Here is a 22,006-nt window from a genome sequence, read left to right as displayed (position 1 = left end):
TATTAGACTTTCTCACCTTCTCTTTCCATTTATTTTATACTCAGAAGTAACAGTGAAAAGCATTTCCATAAATGAGACCCTTTCTCTCTTCCCAGCTTTCGTAGAAGGACAAAGGGTGCTATAGATATTGGGGCTCAAGCAACCGCCTGCTTTGCATTTCTTCAAATGCTAGTCATAGTAACAGATGACAATGAGAAAGTACGAGGGAAAGAAGTCACCAGCACTTCTTGTGTTGCAATTTGTTAGGGAGTTTCCATATCAAGCAATGAGCGTGTCACGCAGCAGATGAGCCTCTAGGATGAATTTGATTCATTCTCCAAAGCAGCAAAATCTCATCATCAGATGGTGTTGCTTGAGGCTTTCTCTTGCTTTCGAGTTGGATGATCTAAATGGCGTCACCTCTGGTGGGTTTCCATCCTGTCACGTATCAAAGAACGTCTGTGCAGATGGAAAGAGATTTTCTGTTGGGCTCTGTGTGAGCTCCGTGGGAAGGGTTAAAAATCAGGAGCGAATGTGTTTAGCTCCATTATACTTTTTAATGACTGGCATCTCTACCAGATTTGTTGACACTACAAACATGGAAGGAGCAAAGACATCAGGGATTTATTGCTGGCTCTGCCGCTAGTTCCTTGTGTAATTTTGGAGGGTTTTTTTTTTTTTTTTTTTTTTTTTTTTTTTTTTATGTAACTTTCCTCAGTGTTCCTCAGACTTCCGTCTGTACAGTGAGAGTGGATAGTCCAGAGCGTTGTTTAAACCCCTTAGGAACATAGAAGTCTGTGGTTCAGAATGGGAAATACGAAAAGCAATATGGGCTGCCCCCTCCATTACATGTTTATGATCATACATGATCATGATATGGTACCTTAGGAAAAAAATGTACTGGGAATCTGATCTTCCCACCAAAGGTTGTATATGTAGTTGGGGACATGGCTCTTGACCAAGGGACTGATGCCTACTAATTATTTTTTCTAGGTATGGCCACACATATAAAAATGAGTGGATTTCTGGGTAATACCTGTGGGCCACAGAGCTTTTTAAGAAACGTATTCTGGATTAGGGAAGTGTGGTGGTGGGTGGGGAAAGTGGACAGAGAAGAGATCTCTGTAAGCAGAATTCTGTATTACTCTTCCCTGGTCCTTCCCATGTGACAGACTGTCTCTGTCTGTCTCTGTCTCTGTCTCTGTCTCTCTCTCTCTCTCTCTCATTGGTATTCTTTCCTGCTCATGGTCTTGCCTCATGCTTCTGATGTTGGGAGGGCTCTGAGGGCCTGCTGACTTCTATGTCTTAACAGTGGACAGAGCTGGGGCAGGTCAACCATGAACCCGGCTTTGGGCCCCAGCCTGTTCTAAGTTGGGGAGAATTTCAGGAACCTTAAGCTGCGTCGGTCAGCATGTCTGCTAGTCTCATTCTGACGTCATGTGCTTAGGTTTTTTTGTAAGGCTCCTCTTGCTTAGTTCCTTGTGATTGAGGCTGGCCTTGTATTTCTGTGCCAGAAACTGGGCCCTGTTCTGTTTCTCCACTGTGAAGTCCTTAATCTGATACAGTGGTTGATACCCCAATTTCCCCAAGGTTAGGAAGGATGCTTTCTTTTAGCCAGGCCTCCTGGGAACTTGAGCTTTGCCTAGACCCATGCCTGTCATTGGGACTTTGCTGGCTATTGGTGATGTTGGCGCTTACTGACTGATTGCTTTTTACCAGATTCTTCCCGTTCTGATCTTCTGTCTGCTTTCTCCTCGCTCAGTACCCTGGTGCTCACCGCTCACCCACGTGGACCTCTGCCTGTTGCCGCCTACTCTCCTTTTCTAATTATGCACTCTTGCCTACTTGCATTTCTTCTAGACCTTGCTTCTGGGTCTACCTCCAACCACCTGATATTCCTTCCCTCTAACAGGGAGGCTCCTGATGTGTACCACACTGCCTGCCTTCAGAAGCTTAGTTATGACGGTCGGTTGTTTCCTTTTTCTAGGGCCTTTATTTAAAAAATCTGTCAACTTTTAGCTGTCTGTGTTTGTTTTTTCCTGATATGGCAGACTCACCCCTTGACATTTGTAATGGGATCAGTTTTTTTGGCTTTCTTTAGAACATCTCACATAGCCCCTTTCCTGCCACTACTTAACTTTCACAGGGGAGATTTCCAAAGATACCCAGTTCAACTTTCTGTGTAACGAGTAGCTTATCAACTTCCAAAACCAATGGCATTTTACAACGGTTCTCTACTGGTTTCTTGGGCTCAAAATGTGAATGCATTCATTTATTTATTGTGCTCATTCAGTCAGTCAGTCCACACAGTTACTAAACATCTACCGTCAGCCAGGCACTGCGTGTGTGTGTGTGTGTGTGTGTGTGTGTGTGTGTGTGTGTGTGAGAGATCTCTTCTGCACGGCTGAGGGTTTGATTTGCGAAAGGGCTCTTCCTGCTGCCTCAGTTGACATCATCTTTCTGGTCCACCACCAGTTTTTCAACCACCCAGAAAAGAAAGGGGGAACCCCTCTGCCTCTGCTTTCTGCCTGTCGATCCCTGACTTGCCCTTGGAATATCATCTTTCTAAATGCAGTCTTGGTTTGTTACTCCTCTGTTAACAGGCTTCACGTTGTCTCCCCCTCAAACTGACATCTAACTCTTAGACACAACTTACGAAAGCCCTCAACCTTTCGGCTTCATGCCTACCTCTCTGGTCTTCTGCACCATTTTCGCCAGAACTTCGTGCATTTTCCTGGCTGTATCACGCTTACTCACATTTCTGTTATATATGCTGCTCCTGCTACCTGGAATGACTGTCAGTTTTGTCTTCTTGGTGAACTCGGGGGCACCGAGAGCGGATAGAAAATGGTGCACAAGGAGGAGTAAATCAAAACTCTTCCTCTTCCATTAAGGGGCACTCTGGGCCGTTGGCTGCTACTGAACCTTCATACGCCCCTACCACTGCCCACCAGCAGGGCTGTAAGCTACTCAAGACCCGGAATTTCTCTCCATCTCCAGCCTTACCAGAGCCCATCCCAGAATCGGCAGACAATAAAATATCTGTTAGACGAACAAGCGACTGAACAAATGAAGGCAAGTCATTATCTTCTTTTTTTTTTTCTTGTAAGATTTTTTTTCATGTTTGAGAGAGAGGGGGAGACACAGAATCTGAAGCAGGCTCCAGGCTCGGAGCTGTCCACACAGAACCTGACGCGGGGCTCGAACCCATGAGTTGTGGGATCATGACCTGAGCCGAAGTCGGACGCTTAACCGACTGAGCCACCCAGGCGCTCCTGAAGGCAAGTCTTCTGTAGTTTACTTTTCACTTCAGGTCTCCCTTGGGCACTGAGACTGCCACTTAAAAGACTCCTACCGCTGTACTGACAGTAGGCTCCCTGCAAACCCAGGACCGTGCACACTAGTTAATACGCTATTAGACACCTGCCTGCGACGGTCACCAAATAGCCTGCCAAACAGGGAGAAGGGCCCTTTGGGGGTTTTGAGCACCTCTTCACCTTCTTGCACCCCGCAGACTCTGCTGCCAAGATAAGCTTCTACTGTGTGTGTAAAAAACTCCAATCAAGACAAATTGCATAGAAGGAAAATGCCTCTTCCCTGCTCTTGTCAATTGGAAGAGTTGTAAAGTGAAGAAAATGAGTACTTTAACATTCCTGTCTCCTCAAGCAGTTGTTTTAAATGAGTCATCTACAAACTCAAGCAGTTGGTAAGGACAGTCGTGGCCATTTATCATTTTAACGTGATGTATTTCAAATAAATAGCAAATGGGGTATTTTGGTCCTAAATTATGCATTTACCACTTTCTTGCCGGAGCCCTTTTTTATACAACTATATCAGTGAGCAGTGAAAGACACACAGACAAAACTGTCGTGAACTTTGTCAGTCTTCCCTGTCTTTCTTCTGCCCTTTAACTTATGATGTCCATTAAACTTATGATCAAAACTCAGCACTTTCCATTCTGATTAGTTGTAGATCTCTGCCTAAAATAGATGGCCATTTCTGAGGCGGTATGCATTTTTGTTTTTGTTTTTCTGGTATATTGAGGTGTAATTGACATACAGTAAAATTCACCCTCTTTAGCTATTTACAAATCTATGAATTTTGACAATTTTATATTTGTGTCACCACTGAAGTCAAGATAATAGAATTGTCTGTCACCCAGAATAGTCCTCATGCTCCTTTGTAATCAGTCCCCTCCCTATATGACCAACCCCTGGCAGCCACTCTTATTTCTGTCTCTATAACAGTTCTGTAGAATTTCATATAAACGCAATCATAACGTGTGGTCTTTTGAGTTTGGCTTATTTCGCTTAACATAATGCTTTTGAGTCATCCGTGTTGTTGCATTTATCCATAGGTTGCTACCTTTTATTGCCGAGTAGAATTCTATTATACGAACGTGCCAAAATTTGTTTGTCCATTCACCGTGATGGACATTGGGGTCATTTAAGTTTTCGTGATTATGAATAAAGTTGCTATAGGCATTTACATTCGAGTTTTTGTGTGGATATCTAGCCCTATTTCTCTTAAGTAAATACGGAGGAGTGGGATCCCTGAGTTTGCTAATAAGTGTGTATTTAACTCTATAACAAATTGTCAAACTGTACTGTTTTTGATTCCTACTGGCAGTACAAGGTTCATGAAGATTTACTCCTATTTTTTTCTAGAAGTTTTTTGGCTTTAGGGTTTACAATTTCAGTCTGTGATGAATTTCAAGTTATATGTTTCGAGAGAGGTTTGAGTTGCGGTTCACTGAAATATAAATATGCCCCATCATTCCATTGTCATTTATTGAAAGACTAAAAGACTATCCTCTGTCAATCGAATTAAGTTGGCATTTTTGTCAAAAATCAATTGACTGTATTATGTGTGGATCAATTTCTGGACTGTCCACTCTGCTCCATTGATCTGTGTGTTTATTCTTTTGCCAATATCTCACTGTTTTGAGAAGTTTGTAGCTTTATAGTAAGTCCTGAAATTAGTGGGCTTGAGCCCTCCAGATTTTTCTTTTTCAAATTGCTTTGGTTGTCCTAGATTATTTGTTTTTCCATATAACTTTTAGATCACCTTGTAAGTTTCTTTTTTTTTTTTCTTCCACCTTGTAAATCTCTTAAAAAGGAAACTTGCTCAGATTTTATTGAGCATTGAATTGAATACTGAATTGGGGTTGAAATGAATCTATTGATGAATTTGGGAGAGAATCGCAATATTGATATTGAGTCCTCTGATCCATGAATACATATCTCTCTAATTATTTATATCTTTGATTTCTTTCACCAGTGTTTTCTGTAGTTTTCAACATAATAAATCTTAAAGTACTTTGTTACATCGATCCCAGAGTATTGCATATTTTATTGGTGCTATACAGCAGATGGTGCTTAAAAATTTCAGTCCCCAGTTATTCACTGTTGTATATAAAAACAAAATTCAGTTTTTTTTTTTTTTTTTTTTTTTTAAATTTTTTTTAACGTTTATTTATTTTTGAGACAGAGAGAGACAAAGCATGAACGGGGGAGGGTCAGAGAGAGGGAGACACAGAATCTGAAACAGGCTCCAGGCTCTGAGCTGTCAGCACAGAGCCCAACGCGGGGCTCGAACTCACGGACAGCGAGATCGTGACCTGGCTGAAGTCGGCCGCTTAACCGACTGAGCCACCCAGGCGCCCCCAAAATTCAGTTTTGTATACTGATCGTCTATTTTCCAACCTTGCTAAAGTTACTAGATCTAGTAGTTGTTTATAGATTCTTTTGGATTTTCTACTTAGATTATTATGTTTTCTGTGAATAAAGACAGTTTTATTTCTCCTCTCCAATTTTATCTACCTTTAATTTTTTTCTGTGCCTTACGGCATTAGTTAGAACTTCTGTCCAGTATGATGTTGAGTACACGTGGTAAGTGTGGTTCCCCTGCATTATTCCTGATCTCAGGGGGGGAAACCATTCAGTCTTTCCACCATTAAGTATGAGTTAGCTATAGGTGTTTTTCGTAGATGCTCTCTGTCAGGCCGAGGAAGTTCCCTTTTTTATTTCTAGTTCATTGAATATTTAAAAAAATCATGAATGGCTGTTGAGCAAATGTCATACTTTTTCTGAGTCTATATAGATGTATGGATTTTCTTCCTTTGTTGATATTATCGCTGGCATTGCTTGAGTTCTGAATGTTGAACTTGCATTCCTAGACTAACTCCCATGTGACCGTTGTATACTATTCTCTTATATTTTATAGATAACAACCATGGTCAGGTGCCATGAAGTTGTTGGCAATTCCTTAATCATATGTGTGTTTTAAGGGTCACCAGAATCACTTCCATCTTTATTAAGGGAAATTAAAACAAAGAGAGCGAGTGTCTTTGTACTAAGCAGTGCGTACATTTATTTAATCCTCTTTAATGGGAAATTGAGGTCTAGGAAATAATTTGCACCATTGAAGTCTTGCAGCTAGTAAATGACATGGTCAGAACTTAAATGCAGGTTTGTTTGGTAAAACCCATATCAGCCCACTAGATTGTATTGCTTCTCTCTGGTAGTGCGTGCGTGTGTGGGAGGTGTTGGGGGCAGGAGGGGGCGGACAGGGACGAGGGAGTGTGAGAGAGAGATTGATTGAGATTAGGAAAGGGAGAAATGTTCTTATTTACTTATTTATGTTAAGTAAGCCCTACACCCAACGAGTGGGGCTCGAACTCATGACCCGGGGATCAAGAGTTACATGCTCTTGTGACTGAGCCAGGAGCCCCAGGGAGAAATGTTCTACCGCCTTTTATTGCCGTTTGAAGATCTGGGCTTTTAGATATCTTAGTTTATATCTCAGCTCTGCCATTTGCTTGATTCGTGGCACATATATCTCTCCGAGACTCATTTTTTAAGCCTGAAATATAGACTTAGCACAGGTTGTTGTGAGGAATACAGATGATTTTCGTAAAGTGCCTCGCACATAGCACATGCTCAATACAGTGGTGTCCATTACTGTCGTTATTATTGATTTTTTTTTTTTTTACCATGAAATGCACTTTATACCTGGAGATAATTGATTTGGGTTTGGAAAATGCCAGATAAGACTTAGGATGATTTTGTAGTTTAGTTGTTTTACCAAAATAGCCTAGAGCAAGTTCCTTTCTATAAAAACGGACCTAATTTCCTCTACTTTTTACCCACCTCCTTCCTAAATCCAAACAATACCAACTTACTGAATCATCTTGCAAATTTGGAAGGCTTAAAAGATACTGCTGAATGCTTTGGGCTCTGGAAATGAGTGCGTGCACGCTTCTGTGTCTATCCTCGTGTGGTCTAGAAGTGATGGTCTTGGCCAGCAGGACTGGAGATGCCATTTTCTCATTTTACATGGGCAGCCGGCCACTGATAGCTAGCTTTAGAGCCCTGGCTCATGCAGATATGACAGTTTCTGAGTCACTGAAACTCACTTCCCTAACTTCCAGAAAGCATTTCAGACTGTTCGAAGGTAATGATTCCTTTTTCAGTAAGGTGGTTTTGATTATCCCAAGTAGGGCCGGAGAGAGCTGTGTTTTCATCAGTCAAGTCAGGGAGGCAGCAATGAGAAAAATTTTGGCTGAGTCTGAGAAAGGGCGTCAGGCCATCATCAAAGGACCTTTCAGTGCCCAGGACCTCAGGAAGGCTGTTGGCTCCAGCAGTCCATCGCTTCTGGGAACTGATTCTCATTATTATTTGATTTCCTAGCAGTACCCTTCCAACTAAAAGTGCTGTGTGACAGATGAAAGTAAAGGAAAATCTGTTGTATTTTGAGAATTTTTGGAGAATATCACAGCACTGCTTGGTGGTGTTGTAAATCAGAATTGGTAATCACTAGTCTTTTTTAAACAGGTTTACTGAAGTGCGATTGTTAACAAAATACTGTATATATTGCATGTCTCCAGTTTGAGGACTTCTGAACATATGCATACACCCCTGAAGTCATCGCCACGGTCAGGGTAATGTGCATATTCACCGTCTCCAACAGACTGCTCCTGCCCTTAGATTTGTTTGGGGCGTGGGGGAGTAAGAACTCACTTGAGATCTACCGTCCTAACAAATTAAGTGACAGTACAGTATTTCAGAGCACATTGACCACATTTTCTGGTTCAGTTTTCCCCTTACCAACTAAGGTAGGTCTTCTTTCTACTTTATGATGTAAGAAATAGAACCTTAGCAATGTGTTTCCCCAAAGATCACCATTAGATAATTGCACCAGTGTCCAGAATCCACTTCTGATTTTTGTTCCGTGTTCTTTGCATAAGACCTCTGGGCCTTGAGCCTGTTGTGACTCTAAACTTCATTGACCTGGTAAACATTCCGAAACTAAATACCTAATGACCTTTGTCCTTACAATTATTATCAACAAATGTGATTAGAGTCCCAGCTTCAAAGAGAGCTCACGAGCTAACTAGCGGAAGATACAGTTTGGGGAGTAACGTCTACCGTTCTTCACGCCTGTAACTTTCTTTTTCTAGGTTGGCTAGACAGAGTTCCAGTGCCTGAGCAGGAATGTTCAGAGGCTGGTCACCGAACTTTAGGAAGGTGGTTGAATTTGAAATGTTGGGCGGTGAGGTGAGGCCAAGCCTGATAGCTTCGGTGTAGGGCCTCTTGAGTAGCTACTTTGTGCTAAACAGTAGTCTGGTCATTACAGGGGCACAGAGATGAACACAAGCCGTATGATTCTACTCAGAAGGACCTCACAAGCTGGCCGACCGGACGGACGTGTACGCGGAGGTGCCTCCATATTATGGTTACCCCAGTCCGTCCTCCGGGCTGCCAGGAGAACAGTCTTTAGAAAACACGTACCCTTTCCCTAATTGAAACTTGCTGGTGGTTGCCTGTCTCTCCGAGGACCCCGTCCAAGGTTCTTCTCAGACCTACAAGGCCTTCTCTGATTTGGCCCAGGTTCTCCACCCCCTGTACCCACACCTCCACGGCGAGCACCGGGCACACACCGGTCCTTGCAGTGCTCAGAACGCGCCATGGTTTTTCTTGCCTCTGAGTGTTTTACTCCTGCCGGGCCCTCCGGAGAATGCTGTGTTAGTGTGGGTCCTCTGAGAAGCAGGAATTTAGGATGAAACTGGCAAGGATCTTATTAAGGGAAACCCCCGCCCGGGTGAGAGACGATGGGGAGGTGGGAGGGATGGGAGTGCCATTAGTCCATGATGCACGTCTGACCCCTAGTGAAGAGAAGAGCAGCTTAGGCAGAGAAGCTTTCTAGGCTGCCGCGCAGTGGAAGGAAGGTTCTGGAAAGCCTTTGGGTAATCCAGGTCTGTGGAGCCCTGTCCCTGCCGCACTCACTCGTTGGTCAGGTGCAGCCCGTGGGAAATAGGGCCTCAACGCAAACATTAGAATGGATTTCTGAGGCAGCCGCTCAGTCGGAGGCCTTCCTCTTGGCCTCCGTTAATGCCTTTCTTCTTCCGTTGACTTCCTCCTACTTGTCCCGAAAAGGCCAGCTTTAAATGTTCCCTCCTCTTTCTGGGAAACTTGGTGAAGGAAATTTTCAGCATGTCACATGATGGTCCCACGGCCTACAATGACCGTCCCCTAACTTCCGCCCACTTAATTCCTAATACGCTTATTGGAATCCCTGCCATCTACTACAGGACCAAAAAAAACCCAGGTGCTCAGGAAGTATTTGTTGAATGAATGGCTGAATTGGTAGCACTTGGCTACGCAGATCAAAGGAGAATCTCTTTGAAGCTCATCCAGGCAGAGTGAACTGCTTGAGCAAAGCCATATTGGGGAAAGAACGAAGACCCTATTCTGTTTCTGTCTTTTTTTTTTTGCAAATGTCTTGTCCAAAGCCCGTCATTTGGGGGAGAGTATATTATGATGCAAGACAGTGGGGGAAGGAGTGTCTTCCTGGCACTTGAAAATGATTCATATTTGAGAACTTTGTTGAGAACAATGTTTTGAATATTTCCTGAGAGACTTCTTTCCTGAGAGGAAACGGAGTTGATGGAAATGGAATTTTACTGCTGCCAGGAAAAGTGCGATAAAGATCAAGTCTCCTACAACCACTACCAGAATAGAAATTTCCACCGAGCAGAGGGATTTCAAAGTCCCACCTAATGGCTCCTGTGTATTTAGTATTCGGTGCAGCTGAACTGTAATTCTGGAATGGAACTGGACCGGCTCTGACACTCCGGTCCATGATGTATGGATTCGCGGAGACCCTTGCCGCTTGCCGACTGCCAGATGCTGGTCATATTTTCGATGGAAAGAAACAGCGCCGGCCAGGATTCCAAATCTCAGTACCGCTGCCTGCCTGCCGCCGGCACGTGTTGCCGGAGGACAGAGACGTGCTGATGACAGGGTCCGACGGAGTCACTGTGGCAGCGGCTAGAGATTTTAGCCCCTTATCCCTGCGTCGTCTTCTACCCGTGACCTGAGTCGCGACCACGTACGAAGCAGGTGCCCCTCTTCGCCCAGGTCCACGTCTGTCCTGTGCAGTGTCCCTCCTGTCCTGTTTCTCTGGAGTTCCCACCTGGAGGGAGGCAGGCTGCTGCTTCTTGAGGTGGGAATGAATAATGGTGCCTCCACCATGGGCCTGCTGTTAGGGTTCCCCCAGGTAATTCATGCTAAGGGCTTAGACGGTGCTTGACACAGAGTATTTATCCCGCAAGTGGTAGCTAGGTTTTATCATCCTTCTGCAGTAGAAGCAGGGGTCTGAGGGTAAAGGGGTACTGTTTTTCTGTGCGGATTCTCCAAGTTGGTTCTTCCTGCATTTGGCGAGAGCCTGGGGCTCTAGGGACCTGGGCTATTAACGCTCGTTCTGTAACGAATCAAACACCGTTGCCGATACCCAGCTCTTGTCTCACGCGGAGACCGTTCATTTTGGCTTATGCACCTGCAAACCCACTTGCTCTTCAACTGTGCTCTGACCTGGTGTGGAATACCTTCGTCTCTTTCTCATCGACCCGTCTCTCTCACCTTCAAACTTCGATTCTAATTCTTCAGGGAACGTATAACTAACGAGACCCAGACATGTGAGAATACGATGGTTGCATGATGCGTTCCTTTCCCTGATGTTTGGTGGTCGGGTTGGGAGGCTTTGACCTCATAGCCTTTGCCTTACGTATCTTTTCCATGTTAGTGGAAGAGTTCGCTTGCGACGTTATCCGTGTACCTCTTTCACGAACAGTTTTTAATTTCACCAGCGAGCTTTCCCTTTCTATGTGCTTATACACATCTCTCTTGACCATCTTCCTCCTTTCTTCCAAGTCTTGACATTGCATCGAGAATCACTCCCGTCTTCTCTACTTGAAAGCCAAAAATAGGACTTGAACTGAATTAGGAATGACAGGGAATAGAATATTCCTATCGATAAATGCACCAAGGCAAAGGAAAGCCATACATTTAAAAAGAGGGAAAGTAGTATTTGAAGTCTCAAAGGTATCGGTATGTTCCAATCTGAACTCACTTAGCTCTTCTCCTCTAAGCCTCTGTCAGCTGGTAAGATGTTTCTCGAACGGGTTTATCTCCTTCTCACTCCCAATGTCCTTGCCCTGGCCCTCATCATCTTTTCTTGAGAGGCAGGAACTTCTTCCCTGATCTTCCTTCCAGTTCCCTCTTTTCCCCAGTCTGACCACAGTGTCACAAGAGGGTGTTTTCTTTTTCAGCTTTTTTTTATTATGAAATTCCGCAAGGATTCAAAACACCAAACAAAAAATATGTAGCTTACTATAGTATTTCAAGGCAAGCATACTTGCAATCTCCATCCAGATCAAAAAACAGGACATTGAGAGCCACCCCAGAAGGCCCTCCAGGTGCCTTATCCCAATCATAAACCTGCCCTCATCCAGAATAACTCCTACCCTGACTTTCAGGGTAGTTATTTTTTTTTGCGGTTCTGTATCACGAGGGTGCCTTTTCAAAACATCAGTCTTGCCCTATTCACTTACCTCTGTGCTAAAGCCCGAGGGAGCTGAAACTCCCTCATGTTTTCTTGAGCTTAGCATGGAGCCTCCTGTCCACAACTGGTGCTTTCCTCAGTACCCTAGTCCGGCCATACTGGATTCTTCGCCGGCTCCCAGGTAATCAGATGCCTCTAGGTAGTTGCCCGATACCTCCAGGCATTTGCTCCTGCTGTTCCCCCTTTCTGGAGTGGCCTTTTTCCCATTCCCTGAGGAAGTACTGGGCCTAACTCACATGTCATTTCTTGCATGAAGCCGTCCTGGGTCTCCCGTCTCTGACATACCTGGGACAGAATGAATCTCTTCCACCCCTGTGCTCTACCCCACTGCAGCATTTTACACATGCGTCTGTTTTTAGCACTTACCGTAGTCTCTGGTCTCTCACTTTGCTCGATATATATAGTAAATGCTCAATAAATGTTTGTGGAATGACTGAACCTATGCAGTCGACCTTTGAAGCTCTTTCAGGGTGTCCGGGTTTCTTCAGGATTGACACAGAAATCATACACTTTATTGTGATCAAGCTTGCTCTTCCTTAAGTATCCCTGTTTCACACACATTTTGTTTAAAGTGGATTTTATTTTGTTAGTAACTAATATTTCCAGTATCTGGTTTTACTGGGTTTTTTTTTTTTCTCTCCCCTCTATTAACGTTTGCTCTTCTGCCCGCATTATTGGTCAAACAGGCCTTTGTGGGCTCTTCTGGCAACCTACACGCCATTTTTATGGTTTTCGTGGTAACGACTAGTAATTACTGAGTGTCCACTGTGTGCCTTGTGCTAAGGCCTGTCCGTGCATTATTTCCTGACCCCTCCATGTTTTCACCAGAAGCTGAAATTTAGAGAAGTTAAACAAGTTCAAGTCATAAAGCCTTAACCCCAGGTAGAGCTTAGGGTTCGGACCCAAGGAGCCCAACTGGAAACGTAACACTCTTGTTCCGGTTACCATTCTGCGTCCCCTCTCGTTAAGAAAACATACGTGTCCCCGGCTGCAACACAGTGGGTTTTTGCAAAGGCATCTGCGGCATATGGATTATTTGTGGAAGCGTGTTACTCAAGGTCTCCCTGGATTCTAGTCAGCTCTTTGACTCTATTCCCCTTTCCCGGACTGCTCCCGTTCAGGGCCCGGTGGGTTCTCCGGCCGGCAGGGACGTGTATCTCGTGGCTAATGGGCGGCGGCCTGGTCAGTGCTGCTCGCTGAGCCACCAGGAAGGAGATGGCTCTCGTGTCGCCCCATGGGTCGTCTCGGCCACGTGTATTATTTAGCCCGTGGCTGCCGCCTCAGAGGTTGCTAAGATGAGGTTGCTGAGATCCACGGATGATGCAGCCTGTGCTTGGCCAGGTGAGACACTGTGCCTTTTTAGGATGATGTCCGTCATTAACGTTAATTGCTATTTCTTAACTTCCCTTTGAGGCGCTAAAAGGAAGTCCAAGCGTAAACAATTAAGGAAGCAATGACAGGGAAGAGTGCCTTCCGGCGCAGGAATGGTTCGCTAGTTGATAGCACACTCGAGCCACGGGCCTCACGGACACCCAGACCAGGGAGCCTGGAGGGATCGGGTCCGGGACAGCAGCCGTGGCACCTCAGCCCTCGCTGGGCACTGGCGGGTGGGCAGAGACAAACAGATGCGCGCCGCCTGGTCCCATGTGGCATATGTGTGGGAGCGTCAGTGTTTTATCTTTCTTCCTCTTGTTCGTATGGCCACAGATGGGTCAGTGCTCACCTGCTGGCACTTCTTGTGCATTTTGAAGAGCTCTCTTACTGCATTTTGGCTTTTAAAGTCACCCTTCCATCCCAGTAAATCGCCAAGCCGCATCCGGAAGGTGTGGCTGTGCCAGAGTTCTATTGCGTGTCACTTTCGCTTAAAGCTGACACCAGTAACAGCGGCTGACTTTTTTCAGTTCTCCTAGCAAGTGCCAGGGGCTGTTGAAAGTGCTCCGCACACGGTTACCTCCTGGAGCCCTCTCCCAGACCCTTGGAAGTGGGTAGTGTTACTGTTCCTGCCGGAAAGCTCAGGATGCCAGTGTGTTACCGCTCGCAGCTTTAGGTTTCTCCTTCGGAAGAAATCCGTGGTGTTAGGCACCGGAACTACGCTCTCTGCCTCACGTGCTGCTTCGTTGGGAAGCAGAACTTGAACACCTCGGTGTGGCCCGAAGCCTGCTTCTGGAGATCACGGTTTTCCCTCGGATCACTTCCATGTCGCCATTTGAGGAAAACGACCCACCGCTTTGGTTGGTGTTCTTCTCGTTAGAAAAGCGACTGTGGCATTTTCTTCCGGTTGATACTTTATCAAAACTTTTTCTAGCAAGCTGGGGATGGGAGTTCAAGGTTACGTGCTGTCGCTGTTGTTTGTTTTCCCAGACTACCCTACTTGCTGTTAGAGCCCAAGCACTAGAGGAGGATTTCGTGGCCGATGGGGAGAGTTTGGCTCAGTTCCTGATACTGTGGATGAAACACGGTGTTTTCTTGTCAGGGAAAACGTGTAAGGCTGCAGGTCACCCGGACGGGAAGAATGAGCTAGAAGCACTTCTCCGAGAAGGGCGTTTCAGAGCCAACCTGTGACCTTTCCTTTTTCACTTTACAACCTTGTCCTCCTGCCTCCTGAGAAAATTCCACACTTCCCCAAAGGCCAGGGCGCTCTTCACCTTAATCCTCCTCCAGGATTATTGTCATTGTTCTCAAAAGAATCCCGGGGCTGTTATCTTGTGTACCCTGAGGAAGGTCCTTCAAAGGTCCTTTTCTTTCCTTGGCTAAAGAGCGTGAGAAGAGCAATAAATACCAGAACTCTCATGGCCAGATGAGAAGCGAGGCAGATCCTAGAGATGGACAGACGTTCTAGTCACCTAAGTCTGTGCGATTTTATTCTGAGGACGTGACATTTGGTAATGAAAGTGATATGATAGCGAGAGGATTGAGTCCTAAATTTGGCTGGTATGCTTTTCCATCAAAGAGCGAGATGAGGAGGAGGAGGAGGAGGAGGAGGAGGAGGAGGAGGAGGAGGAAGAAAAATTAGACAAGACGTTTGGCTGGTCATGGAAATAGATGTCAAGATCCATGTACCATCTGCTAGTAAAGTTAATCAGAGCGGGAGGAATGAGGAAGCCTCACTGCAGAGCCAGACCCCCTTTGGTTTCCCCTTCCCCTCATTTAGTCCGATTAGAGACGGGTATGGTTGTGCTTCCCAGGCCTCATCCCCAGAGATTGGGATTCACTGGGGTTTTGGCTCGGGACAGAGGGCTCTGCATTTTGACCAGGTGCCCCGGGGAGTCTCTTGCTGACCGTCTCAGAAGCATCCTTCGAGAAAACCTGGCTTCAGCCTAGAGCCCCCAGATCCCTGTAATCGGTCAGCCACTGGGGAGAAGGCCTGGAATCGGCCCTGAGCGGCGACATACAGTGACACACATCCACTTGTCCTCTTAACACCGTTGCCAAGACGGACACGAATGCCTCTCCCTTCATTTGGGGGAAATCAACCGAGCGTCGTGGGTGCTCCACCGGAATTCTCTCAGTAAATCTTCAGAAACACCTGTACTGTCATTTTCCATATTTTACGGGCAAGGAAACTGAAGGACAGAGTTCAAACGACTCGTCCAAGTCGGTAGTTTGGAGCAGAGCTGGGAGTTCTTGCGCACAGCTGCTGCCGTCAGCTCTGTATTTCTGATCTTCCTGGTCCTTGGGCTCGAGGAATTGGAATCATGGTTCAGGACTCACGGGGGTGGGGGGCGGCACTCTAACCCCAGTGTCCTTGGAGACAGTCGACTTTTTTTGGTAATGATGCTTCCGAAAGAAGGCAGTTTAGTTTTGTAAAACCACTTTTAACTGTGGTACACATAACAGACGAAAAGTACCATGTTAACTACTGTTTAATGTTTATTTTTGAGGGAGATCATGAACAGAGGAGGAGGGGTATAGAGAGAGGGAGACACAGAATCCACAGCAGGCTCCAGGCTCGGAGCTGTCAACACAGAGCCCGACGTGGGGCTCGAACCCACGGACCGCGAGAGCGTGACCGGAGCCGAAGTCGGACGCTCAACCGACTGAGCCACCCAGGCGCCCCTTAACTACTTGTACGTGTACAGTTTGTGGCATTAAGTGCGTTCGTACTGTTTTGCAACAGTCGCCACCATCCATTTGCAGAATTCTTTTCGTCTTGCAAAACTGTACTAATTAAATAATAATCCACCATTCTCCCTTTCCTCTAACTCCTATCAGCCACCGCTCTACTTTCTGTCTTTATGATGGAGCCAGTCAACTTTTATGTTAATCTCTATAGTCATGGCTAGTGATTTTTTTTAGGAAGAAAAAAAAAAACTACGCATCAAACCCAGATTTACAAACATGTACTCGGTGTGGAAATAAAAAGCCATAGACATTTTAAAAAGAACTCCGCATGCCTTAAACAACACGTGACCATATCTCTTAAAGCACTTGAGGTCCTCTCCACTATATAAAACTAGACAGAGATTAATATTTGGCAACTTGGAGATGAGAAAGCTGTGTTGAAAAGAAAAACAGGCCCTCTGGCTGGGTGGTTTCCTTTCCTCTTGGGAGGTCATTTTCTTTGGAAAATAAACACATTTCTGGTCACATGAATTCATGCAAATTGCTGCATCAGACTAAAAAATCCATTATGCTCAGTAACTTTAAATAATTAGATTGTATATCTGGGGATGCTTTGGACAAGGCAAAGCATTCTGTGCTAAAAGTGCTGATTCTGAAGCTCAAGCCCCACTTTTTCACGGCAGCCCCACGTCACTGTTTCCCCCCATCAGTTTGTTAAGTGAATTGTCCAGAAGTAACTACTACGTAGAAGACTGAATTGTGTGCTTACAGGGGGTATAATACCTCATTTCAAGCATTGGAAGATAACAGTTACCCCACCCCACCCTCTCTTCCTTGTCTTTTCTGGGAAAATCCTGAAAGTACAAATTTCTTTGAAAATTGTAGAGCAGATCGGCGGGCAGTACGATAGAACCGCGTGAAGGGCGCCTGGGTGGCTCAGTCGGTTGACCATCAGACTCGTGGTTCAGCTCAGGTCATGATCTTACTGCTTCATGGGTGCGAGCGCCGCGTCAGGCTCTACACTGGCAGTGCAGAGCCTGCTTGGGATTCTCTGTCTCTCTGTCTCTCTCTGCCCCTCCCCTGCTCGCGCAGTCACGGTCTCTCTCAGAATAAATAAATAAACTTTTTAAAAAGTTAAAAAAAAGAACCACGCGAAACCTACGGGGGCGGGGAGGAGTATTTGGTAGATTATAGGAACTGTTATAAAGTTGGATTTTTACCCGGTGTTTTGGTGAGTCTTCGTTTACATCAAGTTTACTGTTGCTCATTTCAGATGCAGTTGTTGTTTCGAAAGTTATTGTGGACAAAATCCATTTTTAGTTGTTTAAAGGTGTCACACCTGGATTTTAATTCCTTGGATTGTCTTAAAGCACTCAAGTTGTGTCAGCCAAGCAGGGACTAAAGTGTACTTTATTAGTAACACAAAATTTAGATCAATTTTTATCCTAAAAATTAATAACAGTGATTTCATCTAGGGTCTGTCTCTTTCATTTGTATTTTATATAACTAGGATAGATGTGATTGAGACAAAATTGATTGGCAGTCAATAATCAGTGTTGTTGTTGTTAATTGCAAAGTATTATATGCGGTTAAGCATTTTAAAAATATTTATTCATTTTGAGAGAGAGAGAGAGAGCATGAGCAGGGTAGGGACAGAGAGAGAGGGAGAGAGAATCCCAAGCAGACTCCTCGTCAGCGCAGAGCCCGACGTGGGGCTCGATCTCACAGACCGGGAGCTCGTGACCTGAACCAAAATCACGTCAAAGGCTTAACCGACTGAGCCACCCATGCGCCCTGTGGTTAAACATTTTTAAATTTTTTTCAAATGTTTTTATTTATTTTTGAGACAGAGAGAGGCAGAGCATGAGCAGAGGGCCAGAGAGAGAGGGAGACACAGAATCTGAAGCAGGCTCCAGGCTCTGAGCGGTCAGCACAGAACCCACCGTGGGGCTCGAACCCACGGACTGTGAGATCATGACCCGAGCGGAAGTCGGACACCTAACCGAATGAGCCACCCAGGCGCCCCGAAACATTTTTAAAACTAGAAGGTATAAAAAGCTTGGCACCACTGTTAGATTTCTTGTCTAGGTGTTCAGATTGTTTTCATGTTTGTGTGAGCATAAACACGCACATGCACGTAACATAGATTTTTTTTTTATGTACGGTTGGTATCATTCAAGGTATCATATTTTTCAATTTGCTTTTTCACCTGAGATACACGTTAGAGATGATTTCATATTGGTACATATCAGGCCACTCCTGTATTTTAACAGTTGCACAGTAGGCCATTATTTGGATATTCCGTAGTTAGTTTAAACAGTACTTTCCTGAGAGACACTTGGATTCATTTAGTTAATGTTTTTACTGTTATAAACAGCGCTATTAAACATCCTTTTACATTTTTATTTACTTTTTTTTTTTTAACGTTTATACATTTTTGAGAGAGAAAGCACGGACGGGGGAGGGGCAGGGAGAGAGGGAGACAGAGGATCCAAAGAGGGCTCCGTGCTGACAGCAGAGAGAGCCCAATGCGAGGCTCAAACCCACGAACTGTGAGATCATTACCTGAACTGAATTTGGACGCTTAAGCCAACTGAGCCACCCAGACAGCCCTACGTTTTTCTTTACTCTTGTTTGTAGAATCACACAAGCTATTTTTAAAAGTTGGACTAACGATGTTATTAAAAGTTTACATTTTGATAGTTCTGTTTGAGAGTTCATAATTTTGCAATCAGTGTAAAAAGAACTTTTGGAACGGTAAGAATGAAGACCATCACGCACTTGAACATAGGTATCTAAAAATGCGTTTAAATACTCTTTTGAACAATAATAGCTGTCATTTAATGATCACTAACATTGTCATATACAATCCTCACAACGCCAGGGGATCGGTACAAATTGCTCCCAATGTGCAGATGAGGTAACAGATTAGGAAAAGGTTAAATGACTTGTGCAAGGTCCCACAGGTAGTAAACATCAGAGCGAAGCCTCCAGAACAGTGTGTGTTCGACAACAAAAAGACAAATAGTGCATTCGGAAACTGCGCGAAGGATTTTAATAGACATTTCTCCAAAGAGGATCTACGACTGGCCAGCGAACACGAGAAGGTGCCCAACATCGTTAGTTGTTCAGGAAGTGCCCATCAAAACTACAACGAGACGCTGTTTCGTGCCCACTAGGATTACCGTTTAGAAGAAAAAAGGGAAAGGATGCGTAGACATTGGAACCCACCTACATTGTTATTTGGAATGCAAAATGGTGTAACCGTTGCGGCAAATGGTTTGCTCGTTCCTTAAAAGGGTTAATCGTGATGGGGCACCTAGGTGGCCCAGTTGGTTAAGCATTTCACTCCTGGATTCAGCTCAGGTCAGGATCTCACAGTTCATGGGATCGAGTCCTGTGTCAGGCTCTGTGCTGACAACAAGGAGCCTGATTGGGATTTTCTGCCCCCCCCCCCCCGGCCCCCCGCCCCGCACCCCCCCTCCACAATAAACATTTTAAAAAATGTTTTTAGGGGCACCTGGGTGGCTCAGCCGGTTAAGTGTCTGACTCTTGGTTTCGGCTCAGGTCATGATCTCACGGTTCATGAGTTCAAGCCCCGCATTGGGCTCCATGCTGACAGCACGGAGCCTGCCTGGGATTCTCTCCCTCCCTCCCTCTCTCTCTGCCCCTCCTCTGCTCTCTCTGTCTCTCAAAAGAAATAAACTTAAAAAAAAAAATGTTTTTAATAAAAAAAGTTAATCATGAAATTACCCTATGACCCAGCTGTTCTACTCCCGGGTGTATGCCCAAGAGAAGTGAAAACCTGTCCATACAAAAAGTGGTACACAAATGTTCATAGCAGCATTATTCATAGTAGCCAAAAGGTGAAAACAACCTAAATGTCCACCAACCCATGAATGCATACCTAAAGAAAATGTGGTACGTCCATACAATGGGTACCGTACATCCATAGAAAGGAACAAAGTATTGATACGTGCCACAACATGGCTGGACCTTGAAAACATCACACTAAGTGAAAGAAGTCAAACAAAAGACCACACAGTGTATGATTCCATTTATACAAAAGGCTCAGAATAGGCAGAAAGTAAATTTATTTTTTTTTAACGTTTATTTTTGAGACAGAGAGAGACAGAGCGTGAACAGGGGAGGGACAGAGAGAGAGGGAGACACAGAATCTGAAACAGGCTCCAGGCTCTGAGCAGTCAGCACAGAGCCCGACGCGGGGCTCGAACTCACGGACCGCGAGATCGTGACTTGAGCCGAAGTCGGACGCTTAACCGACCGAGCCACCCAGGCGCCCCAGAAAGTAAATTATTGATTCCCTGGGGTTTAGGGGGTCAGTGGCGGGGAGTGAGTGTAATGGTTTACAGAGGTTTATTATAGGGCATGAAAATGTTACGAAACTGAATCATGGTGATGGTTGCCCGACTTTGAACATACTATAGACCACTGAATTATATACATCTTAAATGTGTACGTTGTTTATATTGTCCAGGTTATAAAACCACAGAAGACCCTTAAAATATTGTTCCTTCAAAGTCTGTCCTTAGGTATTATGCTGAGTGAAACAAGTCAGAGAAAGGCAGATATCCTATGTTTTCACTCGTATGTGGATCTTGAGAAGCTTAACAGAAGACCATGGAGGAGGGGAAGGGGAAAAAATATAGTCACAGCGAGGGAGGGAGGGAGGCAAACCATCAGAGACTCTTAAATACATAGAACAATCTAAAGGTTGATGGAGGGTGGGGGAGAGGGGAAAGGGGGTGATGGGCATTGAGGAGGGCGCCTGTGGGGATGAGCACTGGGTGTTGTATCTAAGGGATGAACCACAGGAATCTGCCCCCAAAACCAAGAGCGCACTTTACACACTGTATGTCAGCCAATTTGACAATAATATTATTAGAAGGAAAAAAAAAAAAAAAGGTCTGCCCTTGACTCTCTTTTTGTGGGGCGATCTGCAAAGTCATGCCCCCAGTTGCTAAATGTAAGCAGATGAAGAATACATCGACCTTATCACCGCCCCAGTCCTCCCCTAAGCCCTGGACCGGTATTTGGGGCTGCCTACTGAAGAGGTCCCTTGGGCTTTCCTGTAGGCTCCCCAGAAGCAGCGCTACGTCCAGAACGGCTCGTCACCTCCGTTCCCAGCTCTGGTCCTCCTGCCTTCCCTGGTTGAGTGGATGGTATCCTCATTTACTGTCTTCCCAGCACTAGACCTCCAAGTCCTGTCTGTGCTTTGCTCCAATAACTCCCGTTTACTCTCCCATGCTCGCAGCGGCAGCCTGTGGTCCAGACCTTCAGCGGTACCTGCTGGAGGGGAACGCGTGCCGCCGTCCGCACTGCAGACTGCTTGGTCCCTGTCCTGCCTTGCCTCTTGCCATTCTCCTTACACGTTTTCCTTCAGCAACAGGACAACTCCTGTAGATCCCTCAATCATTCCATGCCATCTCCTGCCCCTGGGCCTTTGCACATGCCGCATCCTCTGCTAGATCTTCCCTCTTCTCAGTCTAAACCCCTGCTCATCTTTGTACGACTTGCTTCGGGCATCGCATTCAGGAAGTTGTTGCCTACCCCTAATTGGGTTTGAGTCAGGCCCCCTTTTTGCCCCCTCTTCCCTGTAGCTCTTCATTATTAATTCACATTCATCACCGGATTATAATGATCTATGTGAGTGCCTGTCTTCACTGCTGCCTCTGGAGTTTTTAGAGACTATCGCCACGGGGGAAATCTTCATTTGGTTTCTTCGTGTCTGTGTGTGAGCAAGGTGGGGAGTCCCTTCTTTAGTCATGATGTCTCCTCAGGGAGGCCGCCTTCGAAATTGTGACCGCCCCCCAACACTTTTCTTCTTTGATTTACTGCTCTCCTTAGCGCTGTTACTATATATTTTCCTTCTCTTTTTTGTCCGTCTTCTCGCACTAGAACAGCAGCTCCACGAGGGAAGTTCTACTCGTGACTTTTTTTCTGTGTAACCGCGGACAGGTTACTTGATCACTCTGTGCCTCGGTCTCCTTTTCTGTACAACGGGGCTAATAGTCATTTTTACTACAAAGCTGTCATGAAG

General features: G+C 45.3%; 1 protein-coding gene and 1 pseudogene across 16 annotated transcripts in view; one reads left to right on the top strand and one right to left on the bottom strand.

The window, feature by feature from the left end:
- Positions 1-22,006, top strand: part of ATP11C (ATPase phospholipid transporting 11C) — a 174,350-nt gene that overhangs the window by 30,035 nt on the left and 122,309 nt on the right. The window lies entirely within an intron of this gene.
- Positions 6,206-6,305, bottom strand: LOC123595566 (annotated as a pseudogene).

This window comes from Leopardus geoffroyi, chromosome X, assembly GCF_018350155.1.
Source record: "Leopardus geoffroyi isolate Oge1 chromosome X, O.geoffroyi_Oge1_pat1.0, whole genome shotgun sequence".
Lineage (NCBI taxonomy): Eukaryota > Metazoa > Chordata > Mammalia > Carnivora > Felidae > Leopardus > Leopardus geoffroyi.
Note: the sequence above shows the minus strand (reverse complement) of the source record. Positions and strands in the feature narration are given on the sequence as shown.